At 46.3% G+C, this 20,691-nt stretch overlaps 4 non-coding genes and 1 pseudogene across 4 annotated transcripts; 2 read left to right on the top strand and 3 right to left on the bottom strand.

The window, feature by feature from the left end:
• Positions 1 to 5,827: 5,827 nt before the first annotated feature.
• LOC148664445 (5S ribosomal RNA) lies at positions 5,828 to 5,946 on the bottom strand (annotated as a pseudogene).
• A 1,643-nt stretch (positions 5,947 to 7,589) lies between these two features.
• On the bottom strand, positions 7,590 to 7,708 carry LOC148664444 (5S ribosomal RNA). The gene has a single exon (XR_015938416.1). It is a non-coding gene; the product is annotated as a 5S ribosomal RNA (ribosomal RNA).
• Positions 7,709 to 14,406: 6,698 nt separating this feature from the next.
• Positions 14,407 to 14,478, top strand: trnad-guc (transfer RNA aspartic acid (anticodon GUC)). The gene has a single exon. It is a non-coding gene; the product is annotated as a tRNA-Asp (tRNA).
• A 616-nt stretch (positions 14,479 to 15,094) lies between these two features.
• Positions 15,095 to 15,167, bottom strand: trnav-cac (transfer RNA valine (anticodon CAC)). Its single transcript has one exon. It is a non-coding gene; the product is annotated as a tRNA-Val (tRNA).
• Positions 15,168 to 15,807: 640 nt separating this feature from the next.
• On the top strand, positions 15,808 to 15,879 carry trnah-gug (transfer RNA histidin (anticodon GUG)). The gene has a single exon. It is a non-coding gene; the product is annotated as a tRNA-His (tRNA).
• The last annotated feature ends 4,812 nt before the right edge of the window (positions 15,880 to 20,691 follow it).

Genomic DNA, 20,691 nt, shown 5'->3' with positions numbered 1-20,691 from the left:
TTTAACGAAGATATTACTAATAGTACTAATAATGAATGACCTTGGACAAGCTGTAAGTGTAAACTCAAAGTATTGCCCTGGTCAACATTCTTTTTTTCATTGACCGTCTTTGTAAAAGTAACACCACAGCATTTCGCAATCACGCATTTGTTTCCAATCATGCAAAGTACAGTAATTTTTGAGAATCGATTCACCATGCCTTTCACATGCTCATAAAAGAGATTGATTTAGGAACATAGACATATTACTGTATGAAAACTGTACTGTATACAGTATGTATATGTATATTTAATGTCTTAACTGTGCCCGTTTAAGTATTGAATATTCATATCTAATTTTACCACTGAAGGGAAATCTTAGTAGCTGAGCATAAAAAGAATAGGAGCATACTGCAACGCGTGTGAAGGCCATAAACGATATTAATTTTGGAACATAAACATACAGTATATGGCTGGTCTCGGTACTTTAAAGAAAACATACACGAAACATGGTTTCATAATGACCAGAATCGGTCTTGAGATATTTTTAACTCGATTTACAGTATTTGAGAGGTATGTCTTAACACCGATACTACAGTACGTAAATACTGCTCACGTATATGTTTCTAGGTTTATATTATGCATTTCATACGGTCAAATTACTTTTGAGCAACTAATAAGAAGCGCGAAACGGTATGCCCAGGGCGTTTTAGTTTCGTTTTACTGGGACTCTGCTTTAACAATGTCGCCGTGGATTGATTAGAGATATCAAGTACATACAAGTCATTTTTTAAATGTTGTAGTTCGTCTTGTAAAAATGTTACAAGTACATCATCTATCAACAATTACACAGGTTCTGTTTCCATATTGCAGATTTTGGTTACGTAATATTATTTTCTAAATTTCACGTTGTGAATATATGATTTGGGCAAACAGAGCCGCAAAGAAGTACATTATGGGTTGTTGTTTTTTTTTTTTTGCAGTTTTATCTAGAACAAGCGATGCTTAAACCTTTGTCTGATTATTGTGAAAATATCCACACGACAGTTACAGTACCTAGGAGTTGACTTCAGTGATGTTGTACTGTGCTGTAAACTTGTTCTGTGCCTAGTCACATTATTTTATAGCGTTTTTATAGCGTTATCAAATCCGGTGGCGCTGTGTGTTAGTTTCTTGACTCCCATGTCACATGGTCTGTGATTGAAACCTGTGAAACCGGTTTAATTCGTCACAGCCAGCACTCCGGCAGAGAGGGGGTTGTACTCGTAAAGTAGAAGCAGGCGAGATTTCCAGCGAAAGACACCTCCCCCTCCCCCCCCACCCTCATACGATTCAAATTGTATTACAGCATTGTAATTACACATTGTAATTGTATTACACATCGTACACATGCTTAAAAGAGAAGAGAGAAAACGCAAGCCTTCTTCAGGTGTGAGGGTCTTCTGCTCAGAATGAAACGCTAAAATGTAATGTAGGCTCTGAATGGGTTCAATTATGATTTGGGCTTGATTAAGGTCGCTGCCTTTCATCTAAAACCCTACTTGAATCCTTCTAAACTAAAAATCAGTGTTAGTGAGTTCTAAATAAAGAGGTATCCAGGTAACAGTGAAACGGGCGGACTGGGGAGTCTGGGGAGATCGCCCGTTTTCCATGTAAATAGTTCCCTGGTTCCGCACCCCTTGGTGTTTCTCTCGCTCTCTCTCGGGTCACTTGATCATTAGCTCGAAAGATTTCAGTGCTTTGTGTATATTCTAATGGTAGTGGGGGCAGGGTGTGTGGGAACAGGTTTGGTTGAAATTGCATTGGAGATCTATGTTCTTCACACCTGAAACATTTTCTCTGAAAGCATTTTCTTCGCAGTTTAACCGATCTTGTTACAGCATGTTACAGTTTACTATTATTAACCATATAAATTTTAAGTGCTTAATGCCATTTTTTGACCAGGCACGAATATTCTTAAGTCCATATCTTCGCAAGGGAATCAGTGCGAATTGCAATACTAATTAAATTAAAACTACTAACTACTAACTAATACTAGCTAATTAAAACAAACCAGAAACGTGTTGTTCTGTCTAATGACATTACAAGTGGAAAGATTACAGATTTTAATCGTCTTTAATTTTGTTACGTTATACATTTTAGAAACGTTTCATCCATACAAACACCACAAAACTATTTTCGATTGTATTTCTGAATAGTATGTTACACTTAGTTCACTGTTTTAAATACATCTAATTAAGAAAGTTAGGTGTTAGCATAAACTATTAGCAATCAATAATATTAAATTTAGCACTGTAATAAGCTGTTGCACTTTCCCCCGCATCTTGTAAAAATATATTTTCATTGTTCAAATGTACATTAAGTCTGACTATCATATAATATGTTAAAAACAAAACTAAAGAAAAAATAGGGTTAAATATAATTCAAAATATTTTTCTAACAATGTTAAAATAAAATGTATTAACTAAGGAGTAGGATGGCACAGTTGTTAGTATGTTTTTTGTTTTGTTTCTTTTTCATAAATACAACAGTAGTACCTGATGTCTCAGTGGCTTTCAAAATTAAATTATGCATGCAAACCTGTGAACTAGAAAGATAACTAAGATATCCATCCATTTATAATGGTGGCGAAGTGGTTAGCATTGCTATCTTGCAGCACTGGGGTCCTAGGTTCAATTCCTGCCATCCTGTGTGTGGGGGGTTTACATGTTCTCTCCGGGTTACATGGTTTTTCTCCATATGTGTGATATGACTCCCTCTCGCACTCCAAAACATACTGGTAAGTTAATTGGTTTATGGGAAAACTGGCCCTGGTGTGTGTGTGTTTGTGTCTGTCTGTCCTGTGATGGACTGGCGCTATGTCCAGGGTGTATTCTGCCTTGTGTCCGTTGCTTACTGGGATAGGCTCCAAATCCTCTGTACTGGATAAAGAGATTAGAAATGGATGGAAGTAAAGGCACTGTGTGGATGGAACTATACACAGTGTTAGAAACCCACTATGAAATGGCAGAATCTCACTGGGAATAAAATATCTTATAGTGCTGGCTTAAGGAAACAGCCTTTCCACCTCTCTTGCACATCAGTATCCATACCTAGTTATTTAAACAAATTGCCTCTGATTATAAACATCTTAATATGCTGGCTCTGTGGATCCGCATCAGCTATGTTTGCCCATTCCTTCAATTCATGTGCATCCAACACACAGTTCAATGCCAGCAACTACACATCATCTAAAATACAATCCTTATTTCAGTATCTATGTAAACATATAGTCTGTTAACTTCATCATCTTCATCAAAAGTATGCCTAACCCCATTAGGAAGTGTTCTTGTTATAAGTGTATTCCTCAGCTTTCCCCAAATTATCTTCTTCTTGCCAACATCTCTAGTCTTTTATCCTGCAATAACTCAGCCAACACTTAAATCTCCAAAAGCTGCTTGTGTTAATTTATTTAAATCACAAATATCATGTGTAAATACTGGCCATGTAATACTCTGCATTGTGGGATCATAGTTTATTTTAAAGGGAACTAGAGAAACTAAGAACTAGAGAAATCAAGAAAGGCTTTTTTTCTAGAATTAATAAATGCACATCCTGTTCACTGGGGAAATTAAATCCACACTGAGCAATCTTCAATATGTTCAGAATATGACAGCAAGAATCCTATCAGGGATGCATTATACCTGTTTTCAAGTCCTTGCACTGGTTACCTATCAGATTTCGAGTCAACTTCAAAATCCTTATCCTCCTTATATACTGTCCTACAATTGTTATTATTGATCACCGAATTATTGTACTTGACATGACTTCATTCAGCCTTTCCTGAACGTCTATGACAGGCAGAGAGAGTGCTGTTTCTGGTGCGATCTTTTGCAGCTGACATTTCACTATTTTAAACGAACAAGAAATTAGATTGCTCATAAATCAGTTATTCTATATAAACACAGCGTAATTGCCATCCGAAAATCCTCTTTTTCTTTTCTCGTTTTAGAGACCTTGATCGAAACTGATTTTAGATGTCAGAAAGGATTTATTTTCTCTGTATTTCCTACATTGCTTTGTCGAGATTTTAACTTTATATCTAACTTTATATCTAGGCTCAAATTTCAACTATAAATCGTACAGTAATTAATAGCAGTAAATACTGATGTTTTGCGCCCTCTTACCACAAAAATATATGTTTTGTAGTTGGGATTAACTTTATTTCGTACGCGTAGCTACTCCGATTCGGACACCGAACAGTTAAAGATGGCGGCAAATCAGACACCCAGAGAAGGGGGGGGGGGCGTCTTCTCGCCTCCATAACTAAAATGCCAAATAGGAGTGTCTTAAGCGACATACACAGTCGTGTAACTGACAGTTTGAGGTAGCCTATCGTGTAAATTTCACTTTGTTGCTGATAGGTTAAGCTTTCGAAACTCTGCCCCAAAGTCATGTGACTAATTTTTCGCCCTGTTTCGTTGGTTAAACGCAATGATCACAAGCACCACCATGGTAACTGGGATGTGTAGTTTTTAATTCCATTTGAATTATAACTGTACGTACTGTCTTCATATTTGGCCAGGGCTTAAAAGAGAAGGCGCGCCAAAAAAATTTGGTGCCGTCGTCTCCGCTTTAAAGGTACCCCCGTGCTGGAAGAATTTGACCTTGGAATGTTTGCCCAGCGTAGTTATAATGGACATAAAAACAAGAGTTCGCTGGCATTATATCCTAGAAGACACAGACCGGCGCCAGACCGGTAAATGCTTGATGAACTAGGGATTGGACAGTTTCCAAGTGCTTGTACAATCGATGGAAATGTTCAAATAAATGTGCAAAAGAAATATACAAAATAATCATTTATTTCTTTATCATATTGGCTAGCTAATGTCCTCTCTTTGCTAGTTAGTGGCTGTGTTTCTGCGTTGGGTAGCAACGGTTGACTGTTCTCAGGCGGAAGATGTAAACAGCTTAATTTTCGTGTTAAATAATTTTTAAAAATTAAAATTCATTCTATACAGCAATCACATGTTTGGGTACCGTTTCATAAAACTTTCATGCTTAAAATGTTTAGGGAGAAATGGAAGACTGGTGTGTATTTTTTCTTTAAACTATCAAGACCAGCCATACACAGTACAGTTTATGTACATACAGTAATGTTTATGTTCCTAAATTAATATCGTTTATGACCTTCAGATGCGTTATGCTCCTCTTCTTTTTATGCTCAGCTACTAAAATTTCCCTTTAGTGGTAAAATTCCATATAAATATTCAAAACTAAGCGTATTGAAACGTGCACAGTAAAGACATTAAATGATTAAATCTTTTCACTACCAACCAATGCACCACGAGTGCCCCTGTCGGTCATTTTGGCCAGCCAATCACTTACCGCGGTGCCCTACGGTGCCCTGCGGGTTGGTTACTGAACCGCGGGTTTTTAACGCTCATTTTGAATGGCTGCATCTGTATTTCACTTCAGCCTTTCACTCTTGCTTCCTTCCAATGAGGACGGAGCTGCGGGAGAAAGGGCGCTATAGAGGATCGCTGTGGAGAGCTGCTGCTGTGCTTTGACATCTGAGCTCTGTGGAAAATGATCTCAATACAATTCTGAAAAACGTGACTCCCCGAACGCCACCCGAACAAGTCTCCACAGACGAAGCGCTGTGTCTCTTTTCAGCTGGCGATAAACCTTTCCTCGATCCTTTGCGGACTTGTAAAATTGTTCATGATCAGAATAAAAAACGCTCACGCTAATACACAAGCACCAGTATCTCGCCAAAGCTGACAAATAAACAGACCGACAAGCCGCACTGCACGTGTGAACAGGGGAATGAGCGAGCGAACGGGGATAGGGCGCCTCCTGTGCTTAAAAGCTTACAGCACCTGGTATTCCCAGGAGATCTCCCATCCAAGTACTAACCAGGCCCATCCCTGTTTAGCTTCCGAGATCAGACGAGATCAGGCGTGCTCAAGGGGATGTGGCCGTAAGCGAGAGCAAGGCTCGCTGGCACCCTTCTTATAGAGAGGACAGCTCTGTCACCTCTTTTACGACGCATCTTTTTTTCCCTTGCGTTTTTCTCTTCTTACCACGTTCTCTCTCTTCACTGCCTTCGTTCCGCTCTATTTCACTTCAGCCTTTCACTCTTGCTTCCTTCCAATGAGGACGGAGCTGCGGGAGAAAGGGCGCTATAGAGGATCGCTGTGGAGAGCTGCTGCTGTGCTTTGACATCTGAGCTCTGTGGAAAACGATCTCAATACAATTCTGAAAAACGCGACTCCCAGAACGCCAGCCGAACAAGTCTCCACAGCCGAAGCGCTGTGTCTCTTTTCAGCTGGCGATAAACCTTTCCTCGATCCTTTGCGGACTTGTAAAACTGTTCCTGATCAGAATAAAAAACGCTCACGCTAATACACAAGCACCACAGAGATGGAGGGTGAGATGGGGCCTCATTTAGGACAGCATACCACCGCTTAATTCTGTCTTATTAACAAGCATTGCCGCTACAACGGCATCTCTCCTGTCAAACTTCCTCCTGACGTGTTTGACAGGATCTGGGCCGTGGTGAACAGTGGGAAAGACGCCCTGTGGAGAGTGAGGACCATGGGGCTGTTCAAAGGCATCGAGGTCCCAGTCAAGGCAGCAGGTAGCCTGGCCCTGTTCATCACCCGAGAGAACTATTACCTCAGAGATCTGTGGAGAGAAAGGAGGGAGGAAGCAGAAAATCTGTGGGAAATAGAGAGCATAGGTCAATATCTCAAGAAACTGTGAAAAACATTATCATGTTTAAGTAAAGAATGTGATTTACACCAGAAAAAAAGAAATTGTTGCTATGTAACTGGTACCATGTCAAAATGTAATGAGATGTGATCATATATACTGTTTTAAGTATGTATATTAATGTAAAGCTTTCTAATTTGTGATGTCCTGTATTTTTTTGTGAACTTTTAAAAGTTCTTAAAAAATCGATTCACCCAGGGCGAGGCTCTACTGCATAATTTCTGGTAGTGGGGGACTGCGTTCGCGCTCTCCCCTGATGTGCTTGGTCCAATATCAGATACGGAAGAGTTACGACACCACGTGCTGCGATAGGATCCCAGTTCGAAAGCCACTGCTGGTTCCCGGTTTCTTTTAGTTAGAGGTCCAGAGAAGCATTTCAAGCTGGTTACACTACTTCTTCCGGACATTCATTCCCTTTTCAAAGTCAGTTGTTTTGCTGTAGTCTGCATTATTAAGGCCAATTTATTTGGTCATGGGGGCCTCGGTACTGTATGCTAATTCTCAAGACAGTTTCACCCATTTTCTGATTGCTAGGTTCTGTACCAGTGCAGACATGTCAAACAGTGAATGGCTGTACCTCTATTGTATCTGTGCTCAATGAATGAAATCAGTAATAAATGAATATATGTATAGTTATACGAAAAACAAGTGGTTTATCGACTCATCTTCATTTGCAGATTTAGAGGCAGCTTCGATATTCGTTTTACAAACGGGTTTTTTTTTATATGGGTCACACACATGCCATAGCAACAAAACATTTCTAGAGATGAGGCTATAGATCACCTTTCCATCCTCCAGGTTTTCCTCCCAAAGCCTACGGCACCAACGGCGATCCCTGCTGGCCAAGAGAGCAAAAGCTTGCAGCACCTGGTATTCCCAGGAAGTCTCCCATCCAAGTACTAACCAGGCCCAACCCTGCTTAGCTTCCAAGATCAGATGAGATCAGGCACATTCAGGGTGGTGTGGCCACAAGGAAAAGCCATCGTGCCTAACTCGCTACTTGAAGCTGTGTGTGGCTGGGGCTCTGTGCCCCCCGAGCAGGACTGAAGGATCGTTCGTGTGCAACTCTTTGGAAAGGAGCCTCTTTCCAAATCGCATTGCGTACCTGGATGTTGGCGAATGTGCTCCCTTGTGTTGGCTTGTCCCGCACTTGAGGAGAACAAACAAACTGCACGGAGGAGCACAAGGCAAGTCTTCACAAGACAAAAACCTCCAGTGCACAGCACTCTGAAAACATTTCTGGGCTGTCGCGTGTTTATTTCAGCACATAAAGCGCACCAGTCCAACACGTCGGCCGGGCACATGGCGCCTCCGCACTCTTGTGGCCTTGCGGCGTCAGAGCAAGAGGCTCCTTCTCGCTGCCTTTCCGCTGTGTTGCAGAGCCCCGAGAGGGAACCTGGAGCGCACACTTTGTGGGGGGCGGGGGACCGCGTTCGCGCTCTGCCCCCTGTCTCTTGCGCGAGTACTAAATCTCACGGCGCCAGCCAGCAGCCAGGAGACAAGTACAATATCGCGGGACAGGGGGGCCTCGTCATTGATTGTTACATATGAGACGGGGATTAGGAGGAGACCCCGACTGATTGGTAAAGGGGAACACTAACACCAGAGAGACACCCCCGGAGTCTCTTTTTGAGAGACGCCCTGGTATTTCTTAATGGCCAAGGAGGGTCGGGACCTGGGTTTTATGCCTCCCCCGAAGGACGGCGCCTGTTTGTGCAGCAGAGTGTCGCCATCAGGATGCTGGGGCATAAGAAAGCCACACAGACCGCAGGGTGAGTGCTCCCTACTGGTCCCAGTCACACCTCTTGTAGGAGCAGCAGCAACCTGAGCTTTTCTGGGGGGAATCTCCCATCCGGGTGCCGGCTAGGCTCACACCTGCTGGGTTGCCGTGGGTGAGCCCAGTCGAGAGTCGCAGGGTGAGATCTAGTCACCGGGGAGAAACGATACAAGCGAAGGATTACTCGGCTCCCAGCACTTGAAAAGACCGACAAATGACTCGTTCCCGCCGGAGCTGAATGTACCTGCATGTGTCGTGTCGTCTACTTCCCCCGCCCCGCTGTGTTTGCTGTATTGTCTTAGAAGCTGGCCCCCGAGACGAGACGGGCTGTTCCTGTGCCCCAATTAACACTTTACAGGTGCCATTCCCCGGCATTGTGGCCATTGTCGGTGGTCACACGCGATAAGATAAGGTGGAGGAGAGCGGGGCATGCCCAGCGCCAGACATTCAAGGAGGGGGCTGTGCGAGGTGAGGTGAGGTGCGACACGCCGGAGCCCCGACGCTGCTAATGCGGAGCACTTGTTGAACTGGCATTGAAAGGACATGTGCGCACGGAGCGAGCCTTCCCTGCGGCGGAGCGTGGAAACTTTCTCCCCGCGCTGCAGGAGTTGTGTGCGCTGCAGCGGTGCCGAGAGAACAGCACAGAAGGCAGCAGTCTCTGGAGAGCGGGTAAGAGACGGAGCCTTGTGGGCAGGCGAGCAGGCCCATTTTTTGGAAATTGCTTAAAAGGCTCCGGTGTTTGTTCGGTGTGTGGCAGGCACACGACGCAAGCTTGCGTAGCGATTTGTGGGTCTGGTGTTATGCAAATGAGGCCAAATTGCATCCCGGGACATGCTGCGAATGCGCATTGGCGACTGCAGATGTGTAGGAAACGGCGCGCTCGTTTTCTCGTTTTGCCCACCCTTTTGAGTGTTAGTGTGGCGTGTGAGTGTGCGAAAGAGTGGGCCCAGCAGGAGGCAGTGGCTTGCGGGGCGAGTAGCTGGCCTAGGCTGCGCGCTTTGTGCTGTGGCTGTGGGCCGCTTGCAGGGCCTTATATAACTTATACTTACCTGGCAGGGGAGATACCTTGATCATCCTGTAGGTGGAGTAGTTGGATTGTTTTCTTGTTTTGTGGAAGCAGTGTTTGTTTTGCAGTTTACGAAATGGCAACTTTTGGATCCCGCAAGAATGCTGTGCGTTTTGAGCTTTTGGATGACCTCTTCATGGATCGCATGCAGTTCAGCAGAAAAGTGTTGCAGAAGGAACTTGGCTTTGAACCTCGGCACTTGGATTTCATCTTCGCTCTCCCAGGTCAGAAAGCATTTGAGGTTGTTTTTGCTACCTATTCTCTGTTTGAACGATGTGTGGATGTGTTTGAGGCAAAAAGAGGGAAAGTTCCTGCCCTTGAGAAGATCAACTTGCAGCCTCTGACACAGAGAGAGAGGAAAACGGTGCATGTTGTTATGTTCTCGGATCTGGCAAAGACGGAGGACATTCACACCTGGCTTAACCAGTACTGCACTGTCCACCATGGAACTGAGGTTAGAGATGTTGACAGTATAAAAACAGGAGCAAGGAAATTCGAGGTTCGTTTGCTACCGGACAATGTAAATGGAGGCTTAAGGCACCTGCCCTCTACAATCCGGCTGGGCGCCTGCAATGGCTATGTTTTTTATGTGGGACAACCAAAGGTGTGTCAGCGCTGTGGTGCTGTGGGACACCTGGCATCGTCCTGCACTGTGAAATGCTGCATGACCTGTGGCAAACAGGGACATTTAGCCTCTGACTGTTCAATGCTGCCAAATTGCAATTTATGTGGCTTGGAAGGACACGTTTTTAAGAACTGCCCTCACGCCTACGCCAATAAACTCAAAATGAGAAAGGATGAGGCAGTGCTTGTTTCAGCCAAACCGGCCTGAAAATCCAAAGCAAATAACAAGTCAAACAAAGAACCCTTGTTGGACAAAGACTCTCAGCCTCCAGCCAGGATCAGTCCTGCTGTGGCTCCGGGGCCGGTGGAAGAGAAATCCACTACGCCCCCACAACTGCAGACTGCACCAGACAAGCACGAGGGTTTGAAAACCCCCGAGAACAGCGAGGACCCCTCCCCCACTCCTGCTCCTCAGAACGAGGGCCAGTGTGGGGCCTCCCGGTGGAGCGGGTCCAGCCAGTCCATCACGGAGGATCTGCAGCAGCTGGTGGGTGAGGGGGAAGAGGAGACTGGTGCATCGGCTGCACCCCTTTCCCCTCAGTGCTCCCAGGAGCTGGACTTGAGGAAAAGGAAAAATGACTCTGTTTTCTGCCCGAGCGAGGAGGAAGGAGAGCATGGTGATGGGGACAGCTGGAACCCCTCCACCCCTCCCTCTACCCCCTTCCCTGAAATGGACTCCGTGAACGCTATTACTGCTGCCACCCTGATGAAGGCTCATTCAGAGGATGGCTGGCAGGAAATTGGTAAGAAGAAAAAGAAAAAGAAGTAAATCAAGAGAGGTATAAAAGCTTTGAAGATAGGTGGGATAAAGGGCCTTCTGATTGGTCAGGGGACAATAACAACAGAACCTCTGGCGTGGCCATTCTTTTCAAAGGATGGGCATTCAAATTGAAAAGTATTCAGAGGGTCATAGATGGCAGGTTGCTGTGTGTGGATGTGGAATGGGGGACCGTTAACCTGCGTCTAATCAATGTGTATTGTCCTACTGACGTTGGAGGAAGGGTGGAGCTACTCAAAGCACTCTCTCCCCTATTGTTATGTAGCACAGACGTGATAGTGGGAGGGGATTTTAATTGTATCTTAGAGCACACAGATAGGCAGTCTAGCTCTCCGATAAAATTGGATTCCAGCTCACTGGCCCTGCAAAACTTAGTTCAAGACTTTAAACTCTCAGACACATATAGATGTATATATCCCACAATAGCAGGATATACATGGTCAGGGAGGAATAGCAGCTCCAGAATTGACTATTGCTTTGTCTCAGAGAGAGTGAAAGTTGTTGGGGTCACTCTTCAGCCTGTCTTCTTCTCAGATCATCAGGCTTTAGGGTGTAGAGTGGAACTCCAGGGCGGGACTGTCTTTGGCCCAGGCCTCTGGAAACTCAACACAAAGCTGCTAGAGAATGAGGGGGTAGTATCCCGCTACAAGGAGAAACTATCACAGTGGCTGTCCTTGCAGTGTCTGTACGAGTCAGTAGGAGAGTGGTGGGAGGAGGTGAAGGTGAGGACAAAGGCCTTTTTCATGGCTGAGGGAAGGAAGGCTGCTGCCAGACGGAGAAGAGTGCTAGCCAGGAAACAGAGGCAGCTGCAGCGTCTCTACACAAGACAGTGGCTTCGATGTGCTCGAGGATATCACCCTTTTAAAAAAGGATGTCCGGAGCATAGCGGAAGAAAGTAGTCGAGGAGTGCTGTTAAGAAGCAGAGTGCAGTTCTTGGAAGAAAATGAGAAGTGTACTTGCTTCTTTTTCAGGAAAGTGGTAGGCTCCATTTCTGTCATGGAAAGTGTAGTTGATGAGGAGGGAAGAGAGAGAACAGAGCCTAGTGCTATCCTCTCCTGCATCGAGGCCTTCTTGTCACGGACGTCCAAGGGGACTAACCGTGGGGAGCAGGAGGGCGGAAAAAGACCCATATGCTTAGCGGCGATACGGGAAAAAGGCCCGGGCTCATTAGTGCAAAGAGTTCAGGAATGCCGTATAGAAACCTGTGCCCTCAGGGAGCGGACGTGGGGCGCCCTGGTGCTAGGCGGGTCTCAGGACATCCGAACGTCAGTGCTGAGCGAGGACAGAGTGCAAGACCCTGAAATATTTAGCCAAGGGAAAGAGAGGGACAGGAAGGACAGCAGACCAGAAACTAGGGATAGGACATAGAAGGACCGCCCTCTGGCTGCAGAGGGCGTGACACTTCTACTCAAGACTGTACAGCTCTACAGAGGTAAAGGATGAAGAAATTCATTTTTTTACCTCAAAGCTAGAAAACGTTTTGAGTGAAGAAGATAGGGAAGTACTTGAGGGGGATTTGACAGTAGAAGAGCTGAGAGGCTATGGAGAGCTTACAGAAGGGGAAAACGCCGGGTGCTGACAGGCTCCCTAAAGGGGTGTCTGCTTTTACTACTTGCACGAATGAAGGCAAAAAAAAAGCCAATCGATGTGAACGAATGGCGCTTTACAGAGGAGTACTGCCTGACTGGATCGTTGATGAACGACAGAGGCCACTCCGACCTCTTCTCGGTTTTCTTCAATGACTTAATAAGGATCTTCTTCACATTCGCCCATGCAGGGGAAGCCAGTTACACCAAAGCAAACGCAGGAAAGTGCATTTGAAGCAGAGACCAGGAGGGACTTGTTTACACCGACAGTGGGCGGAGAATGGAACAATGCGCCCAGCCCTGTTGCTGGAGCCGATTCTTGATGAGCTCTTGGGCTCACTAAGAGGCCCCCGCTGGATGCTAATCTTTCTGTTGTTCTTGCAGGTCCTGCGCTGCTTTTGAGCCGACAGAGCTCGTCCTGGTTTGCCGGCACAGCCCAATTGCAAATGATCGGCTCCGCGTACAGAAGGAACGTGCATTTGGTACAAGAGTGCACGAAGGCACCGTAAATACATTGGGAACAAATGACCGGTTGCTCAAGACCTCTGTGAAGTACAGGAGCGTGCAACACGAGGCTGTTTCCGCCCGGTCTCGAACCGGGGACCTCTCACGTGTTAGGCGAACGTGATAGCCGCTACACTACGGAAACCTGCAGGGACTGCTGCTGGTGTCTCGCTTGCGTTTCGGGCTGAGAAAGGGACGCGTCACTTTAGGAAGGGGGCGCTGGAGAGAGGAACAAAGGGCGCGATGAAACAAAATGCCGAAACCCGGGATCTTTAGATCTTCAGTCTAACGCTCTCCCAACTGAGCTATTTCGGCGGTGCAAAGAGCACACAGCCACCTGCTCCAGCCTTCCTGTGTTGTGGCATGAGCGCACCAAGAGTAGCGGGAGAGTGTTGCAGGAATGTCACTCAGAAGGAAAGCCACCCAGCTGCGCCCTCTGAGCTCTGTCCAGCGCATCTTCCTCGCATGGACTCCTGCCTGCGACGGGCAGGAAACAATTAGCAAGAACAGAACGACACCCCATGGGTGTCTCATGACCGCACCTTAGGTTGTGACACGTGCAGGTGTGAGGGGTTGCCGGGCTACTTTGGAGCAGAGCTTGGGCGGAGGGGGGGCGGGAAAGCAGACAAAGAGGTGACACCTCAAGGTCTGCACGATCACAGCTCTCCGCCGCCCCAGGCTTCCGCTCGATAAGCTACTGGACACACCCGCCCCTCCTCACACAGACCGTGGAAAAGCCCCCGAGTGGGAGGGCTCTCTCTTCCTCCCAGGAGCTCTTGGACACAACGCACAGACAGGGCGCGGGGAGCCGCCGCCTGCAAACACGGCTCCAGGCAGGACTCCGCTCCGCAGGAGCCGCAAAGCAGAGGAGATGGGGGCAGCTTAGCTCCTGTGCAGAGACCTGAGCTGTTGTTGCTGCGAACGCTGTCTTTTCTGCACTCGGGGTAGGAGTGAATGTTGAGATGCCCTTAGAAATGAAGCAGAGCACTTCAACGGCACGGGTGTGTGTGCGTGCACCCTGGTGATTCTGGGAGACAGATCGAACCTGGGCTAAAAGAGAGGGGGCTTAGCCCTCTTCCATTTGCTAGTTCAAAGTTGTACAACCCATTTGTATCTGCTAGTCGGCGCAGTCGTCGTGCACAAAGAACGCTTTGAAAAGCGTCTAAGGCAAGTCATTCCTAGTTGGTCGTTTGTGTTTTCCGTTCAGACGCGAAATGCTGAAATGATCTCTCGGCTCCTCGGTTGTCTTTTCTGCTCCGTAAAGGAATCACAGCACGCGTCGGCTTCCAGCATGCTGGGTCGTGACACGATGCCGGGGGTTGGAAAGAGCGATGTCTTCCTCGTTAGTATAGTGGTAAGTATCCCCGCCTGTCACGCGGGAGACCGGGGTTCGATTCCCCGACGGGGAGTAGCTTTTCTTTCACCTCCTTAGAGAAATGACTGCCTTTCACTTCTCTGTTTTCTTTCACAGCGTCGTGCACCTTTTCATTGCTCTCGCTTTCAGAGCCTCCGCACGGCACACGACTCGACATCAGGAAGCACATTGAAGTGAAAGCAGGAAGCGCTGCGACATGCACTGTGCAGATCCCGCCACACTAAGAGGTGAGTGGGTCTGTTCGATGCACAAAGAACGCTTTGAGAAGCGTCAAAGGCAAGTCATTCCGAGTTGGTCGTTTATGTTTTCCGTTCAGACGCGAAATGCTGAAATGATCTCTCGGCTCCTCGGTTGTCATTTCTGCTCCGTAAAGGAATCACAGCACGCGTCGGCTTCCAGCACGGTGGGTCGGGACACGATGCCGGGGGTCGGAGAGAGCGATGTCTTCCTCGTTAGTATAGGACCTGTCACCTGTCCCCACCTGTCACGCGGGAGACTGGGGTACATCAGGACGCGCATTGAAGTGAAAGCAGGATGCGCTGTGACATGCACTGTGCAGATCCCGCCACACTAAGAGGTGAGTGGGTCTGTTCGATTACAACGCTAGGCGAACCCCCAATCCCCTTTTGTGCCTGGCGACAAAAGATGTCTGTTTCCACCCGGTTTTGAACCGGGGACCTTTCGCGTGTGAGGCGAACGTGATAACCACTACACTACGGAAACGGTGGTAAGACGTGCCCAGCGGCCCAGCGCTGAGCTTCACCAATGCGATTCAGCTGCTTCCAGTGCCTTTATTGGAGTGCGCTGATGGACCGTGCTCTCTCTCCAGAGACCAGCACGCCTGTCATGGACGGAGCAGGAAAGGCGGCGCCACATTCTACAGCCCTCTCCACGCAATCGACGAAATCGGGCTACTGAAGTGGAGAAAATCGCCTCTCCAGAAAGTGCAAATATCATCTTGGAGACTATAAATCCTATTGCCGAAGGTCAGCCCTGTCTACCAGAGTAACCCTCCCACAGCGATGATCAGCTCGTCTCACACGCGAGAAGTTTCGGTTGGAAACAAGCTCCCCCTCTTCTCGCACGTTTTGCACGTTCGAGTAGTTTTAATGCGGCTCTTTCGTACACGGTGCTGATCTTTTGGAAAGCAGGAGGCAAAACCGAGTCGAACCGCCTGGGTGAAAACCAGGAACCCTAACCGCTAGACCATATGGCAGCGAACAACCATGCTGTTCCCGGCATCATGCAAGCAAACTACATAAATATGAGAAAACACGCAAGAGAGTTGTCAGGACTTTTCCGAATTATGTCACACGAAGAGAGCACAGCCCTTTCCGCCCTGCCGCGTGTGTCTCGGTAACTCGCTGTGATAGTATAGTGGTCAGTACTTTGCGTTGTGGCCGCAACAACCCTGGTTCGAATCCGGGTCACGGCAGAATAGGGGCGTCTGCTTTTACTACTCGCACGAATGAAGGCAAAAAAAAGCCAATCGATGTGAACGAACGGCGCTTTACAGAGGAGTACTGCCTGACTGGATCGTTGATGAACGACAGAGGCCACTCCGACCTCTTCTCGGTTTTCTTCAATGACTTACTAAGGATCTTCTTCACATTCGCCCATGCAGGGGAAGCCAGTTACACCAAAGCAAACGCAGGAAAGTGCATTTCAAGCAGAGACCAGGAGGGACTTGTTTACACCGAGAGTGGGCGGAGAATGGAACAATGCGCCCAGCCCTGTTGCTGGAGCCGATTCTTGATGAGCTCTTGGGCTCACTAAGAGGCCCCCGCTGGATGCTAATCTTTCTGTTGTTCTTGCAGGTCCTGCGCTGCTTTTGAGCCGACAGAGCTCGTCCTGGTCTGTCGGCACAGCCCAATTGCAAATGATCGGCTCCGCGTACAGAAGGAACGTGCGTTTGGTACAAGAGTGCACGAAGGCACCGGAAATACATTGGGAACAAATGAGCGGTCGCTCAAGACCTCTGTGAAGTACAGGAGCGTGCAAAACGAGGCTGTTTCCACCCGGTCTCGAACCGGGGACCTTTCGCGTGTTAGCCGCTATACTACGGAAACCTGAAGGGACCGCTGCTGGTGTCTCGCTTGCGTTTCGGGCTGAGAAAGGGACGCGTCACTTTAGGCAGGGGGTGCTGGAGAGAGGAACAAAGGGCGCGATGAAACAAAATACCGAAACCCGGGATCTTTAGATCTTCAGTCTAATGCTCTCCCAACTGAGCTATTTCAGCGGTGCGCAAAGCCCACAGCCACCTGCTCCAGCCTTCCTGTGTTGTGGCATGAGCGCACCAAGAGTAGCGGGAGAGTGTTGCAGGAACGTCACTCAGAAGGAAAGCCACCCAGCTGCGCCCTCTGAGCTCTGTCCAGCGCATCTTCCTCGCATTGACTCCTGCCTGCGAAAGGCAGGAAACAATTAGCAAGAACAGAACGACACCCCATGGGTGTCTCATGACCGCACCTTAGGTTGTGACAAGTGCAGGTGTGAGGGGTTGACGGGCTACTTTGGAGCAGAGCTTGGGCGGAGGGGGGGCGGGAAAGCAGACAAAGAGGTGACACCTCAAGGTCTGCACGATCAGAGCTCTCCGCCGCCCCAGGCTTCCGCTCGATAAGCTACTGGACACACCCGCCCCTCCTCACACAGACCGTGGAAAAGCCCCCGAGTGGGAGGGCTCTCTCTTCCTCCCAGGAGCTCTTGGACATGACGCACAGACAGGGCGCGGGGAGCCACAGCCTGCAAACACGGCTCCAGGCAGGACTCCACTCCGCAGGAGCCGCAGAGCAGAGGAGATGAGGGCAGCTTAGCTCCTGTGCAGAGACCTGAGCTGTTGTTGCTGTGGATGCTGTCTTTTCTGCACTCGGGGTAGGACATCAGGAAGCACATTGAAGCGCTGCGACATGCACTGTACAGATCCCGCCACTACTGGGCCCGATTTCCCCGGATCGAAACCGGGCGGAAACAGGCCCGTTTCGTTTGTTGCACGCACACTGTTTAGGGATTCGCCTAGCGCTGTGATCGAACAGACCCACTCACCTCTTAGTGTGGCGGGTCTGCACAGTGCATGTCACAGCGCATCCTGCTTTCACTTCAATGCATGTCCTGATGAACCCTGGTCTCCCGCGTGACAGGTGGGGATACTTGCCACTATACTAACGAGGAAGACATCGCTCTCTGCTTAGTGTGCAAAACACTTACTTGCAGCATTGTGGGTGCTGTGGTTTAAATGCTATTGGTTTGTGAACAGAATACCCCTATCCCAGTACATTGTGCCACATTAAATAAACACACGAGAAAAAGAGATTCAGAACGCAAAGCTGTGTCAGTGTTCTGTGTAAAAAATCGGTTTGAACATCATGGGAGCTGTTTTTAATAAGCTGCTGAGTAAAGAATATTTTAATCTTCTTGCTGTCAGTAGTATTTTGCATATAGTTGACTCTTACCTGAATGAAAACAGGACGTAAAGGAAGGGTTTCAGAATTCAGACAAAGCTTTATTCCCGTGCTTACAGTCTGGGTAATTGGAGACTGCACAGTTATGCTTCCTATGGTCATATACGGGTTTTTCGCATGAAGCCGTATTGAACAGTATTTCTCGCGTTGTGAACTTGTGTATACAGCGGTCCCCCGGGTTCCAGTTAGTGCGTAATTACTCATCGATGAAAAACCGGAGGTTTAAAAAAAGATAATTAGCTCACTGATACTTTGATGTAGAGGCTGTGGAAATATCCACGTCGTGGTCTTTAAAATGCATTTGGTTTGAAGGCGTTCTGTGCTTCCGTTGCGAAGATATGGACAAAAGAATATTCGTGCTTGGTCCAAAAAATGTAATATAAACGAAAAAGTAAAGGCTGAGAAAGCATTCACAATGTATTTTATGCACAAAGCAAGTATTCTCGCGATTCTAAGAGGTTTCGTGTAAACGCTACAGGCGTGCCAAAATCGTTTTCGAACTTCAAGCTAACTTTACCCCGGTCTGGTACCATAGGTCACGTACAGTAGCTTAAAATCCCAGTCATGTTTTTTTTTCTATCTTGTGGTACATAACGTACCATTTCGGACTATCACAAAGGGCTTGATTTCGTTAAATGCATGTATTCATTTCCTTTCTGGAAAACTTGTATTTCAAGAAATTCACACAGCTTGCGAGAAATTAAATTCAATTCTTGATTATCAGTGCAGAAGAAATATTGCCAGCTGGCAAAAAAATATTTTTTTTTAACCGGAAAGTTGTGATGTGAGACACGAACCCACCATTCCGTCTGTGTGGCGCATTCGGTTGTTAACTGAAAAGTCGGTGGTTTGAGTCCACCAAAGGATAGGTTTCTGTTGCGATGTAAACATTGTCTTCGCAAAGGTCGATTGGATTTCTCAGCGAAACCTTTACCATTTTAATATTTGCAGGAAATGCGAGTGCTTAACAGGTGTCAGAATTACCGGGAAATGTCCAGTTACTGTATGCCCAACATCGCAACTCCCCAGAAAACCATATTCACCCAAGAAAAGAGTTGAAGGATCTGATGAGGTTAGTTATGAAAGTTATGAAAGGAAGTTGATGTGGAGCTGTTAGCCGTAAAAACTCCTTAATGTCCTTAATGTCTTTGATGTTGTCATCAGCGATAAACTGCATTCAGCAAAGATAAAAAGAAAATTATCTTTGCTTACTGCCCTGTCTTTCTCACACCTGAAGAAGGCTCCACAGCCGAAACATTGTGATTCTTTTCTTCTCTTTTCAGCAGGAATAGTCCTTTACTTGTTCCTTTGCAGCCTACGCATGCTGACGCAGCTACCCACCCGATATCTAACATTCTATAATCACAACTATGAATGTCCACTTTGGGTATTTTTTCCATGATTATTTATTATTATTATTTATTCTGTCATTGAAGCATATTTTATGTCATACTGAAGTGTCATAATCACTGAAAAAATATTGTTTTCATTTAGAAAGTAAGAAAATGATAAATCACTAGGAATTGCATTTAGCCTATTCTGATCTAGATTTTCTATATACTTTAACATGCCATGTTCACAATGTCACAACTCATAAATGAAACAGTGAAGTGTTGTAATTACAAATGTACATAGTGCCGGGACATTGAGATGTTTTGGTAATGAGGAAGGAGGGACATGCAATGTTCACAGGGTCAAATTTATAAAACGCTACAGTAAAATTTCTTGTATTTCGGGATTATGAGAGCCTGTTACATTGTGTCTCACACCTCAGTGTCAGAATTTTGAGACATTTTTATAACCAGGGGTAGGTTCATAGCAATAAGCAGAAAGTGCGATCATCCTTTGCTCATCCTCGGTTAACCATATATTCTCATATGCCATGTTCTGAATGTCCCATTTAAAACTGCTATATTAAAATTAAGACTTTTTATGATCAGAAGGCAAGGTTGTGGTAAATATGCATAAAGTGCAAGTGAACTTATGTTTTGCCTTTGTCTTGTTATTGTGAGTTTTGAAAATTGGTTTTCGATTTTCTGAAATGTGTTTCACACAAAAATGCAATTTGGATAGTCACTACTTATATATTCCCCTTTACTGAGGATATGTACAGTAATCCATCCCGATTAGTACTTTTAAAAATTACTGTAGAGAGCCATCAGAAAGGGAATGAAAACTTGCATTAAACAAAATCAAGCTGCATGTAATCATCCATAGTGATACATTTTGTAAGACAAGACAGGAAGAAAGACACTGCTGGGATTTGAACGCAGAATCTCCTGTTTAATAGGAAAACACTTTAACCAAATCAGCCAAGATGCTGTCAGAGTATTAACATCATGTCTGCATCAGTGATTACAGCTGACTATCGCTGGAGGACAGTGAAGTCAGCCTGCATAATGAGGGGGAAGAGACTGACCTCTGTGATGCACTATAGAGTTACACTAACCTTCTATCCAACTGTTCTATGCTGCATTCTATCCTAGTGGTAAATATTGGTTTCCGTGCGTGTAATATTCCTTTTTTTGTCAAATATTTTCAAGCACAAATTTTGCTGTTGAAAATAAGCCTTGTGGTTTTCAATGTTGTGATCCTTTTCCCCCAGTGTCACCCAAATTGATACACTGTGCTTTGGCAATTCTTCAGGCAATATTGTTTAGAGGAGCTCAGTTGAATTAGTTTGCGTATATAAAGTATTTATTTTCCCTTTAATCCTTTAAAACATATGACATTTTCAAAACATTGTATCTTTCTTCCTACTAATTGTAGCGGCAATGCTTGTTAATAAGACA

This window comes from Lepisosteus platostomus, chromosome 5 (genome assembly GCF_059453375.1).
Source record: "Lepisosteus platostomus isolate fLepPlt1 chromosome 5, fLepPlt1.hap1, whole genome shotgun sequence".
NCBI classification, from domain to species: Eukaryota; Metazoa; Chordata; class Actinopteri; order Semionotiformes; family Lepisosteidae; genus Lepisosteus; species Lepisosteus platostomus.
This window is presented reverse-complemented; position numbering and strand designations above follow the sequence as displayed.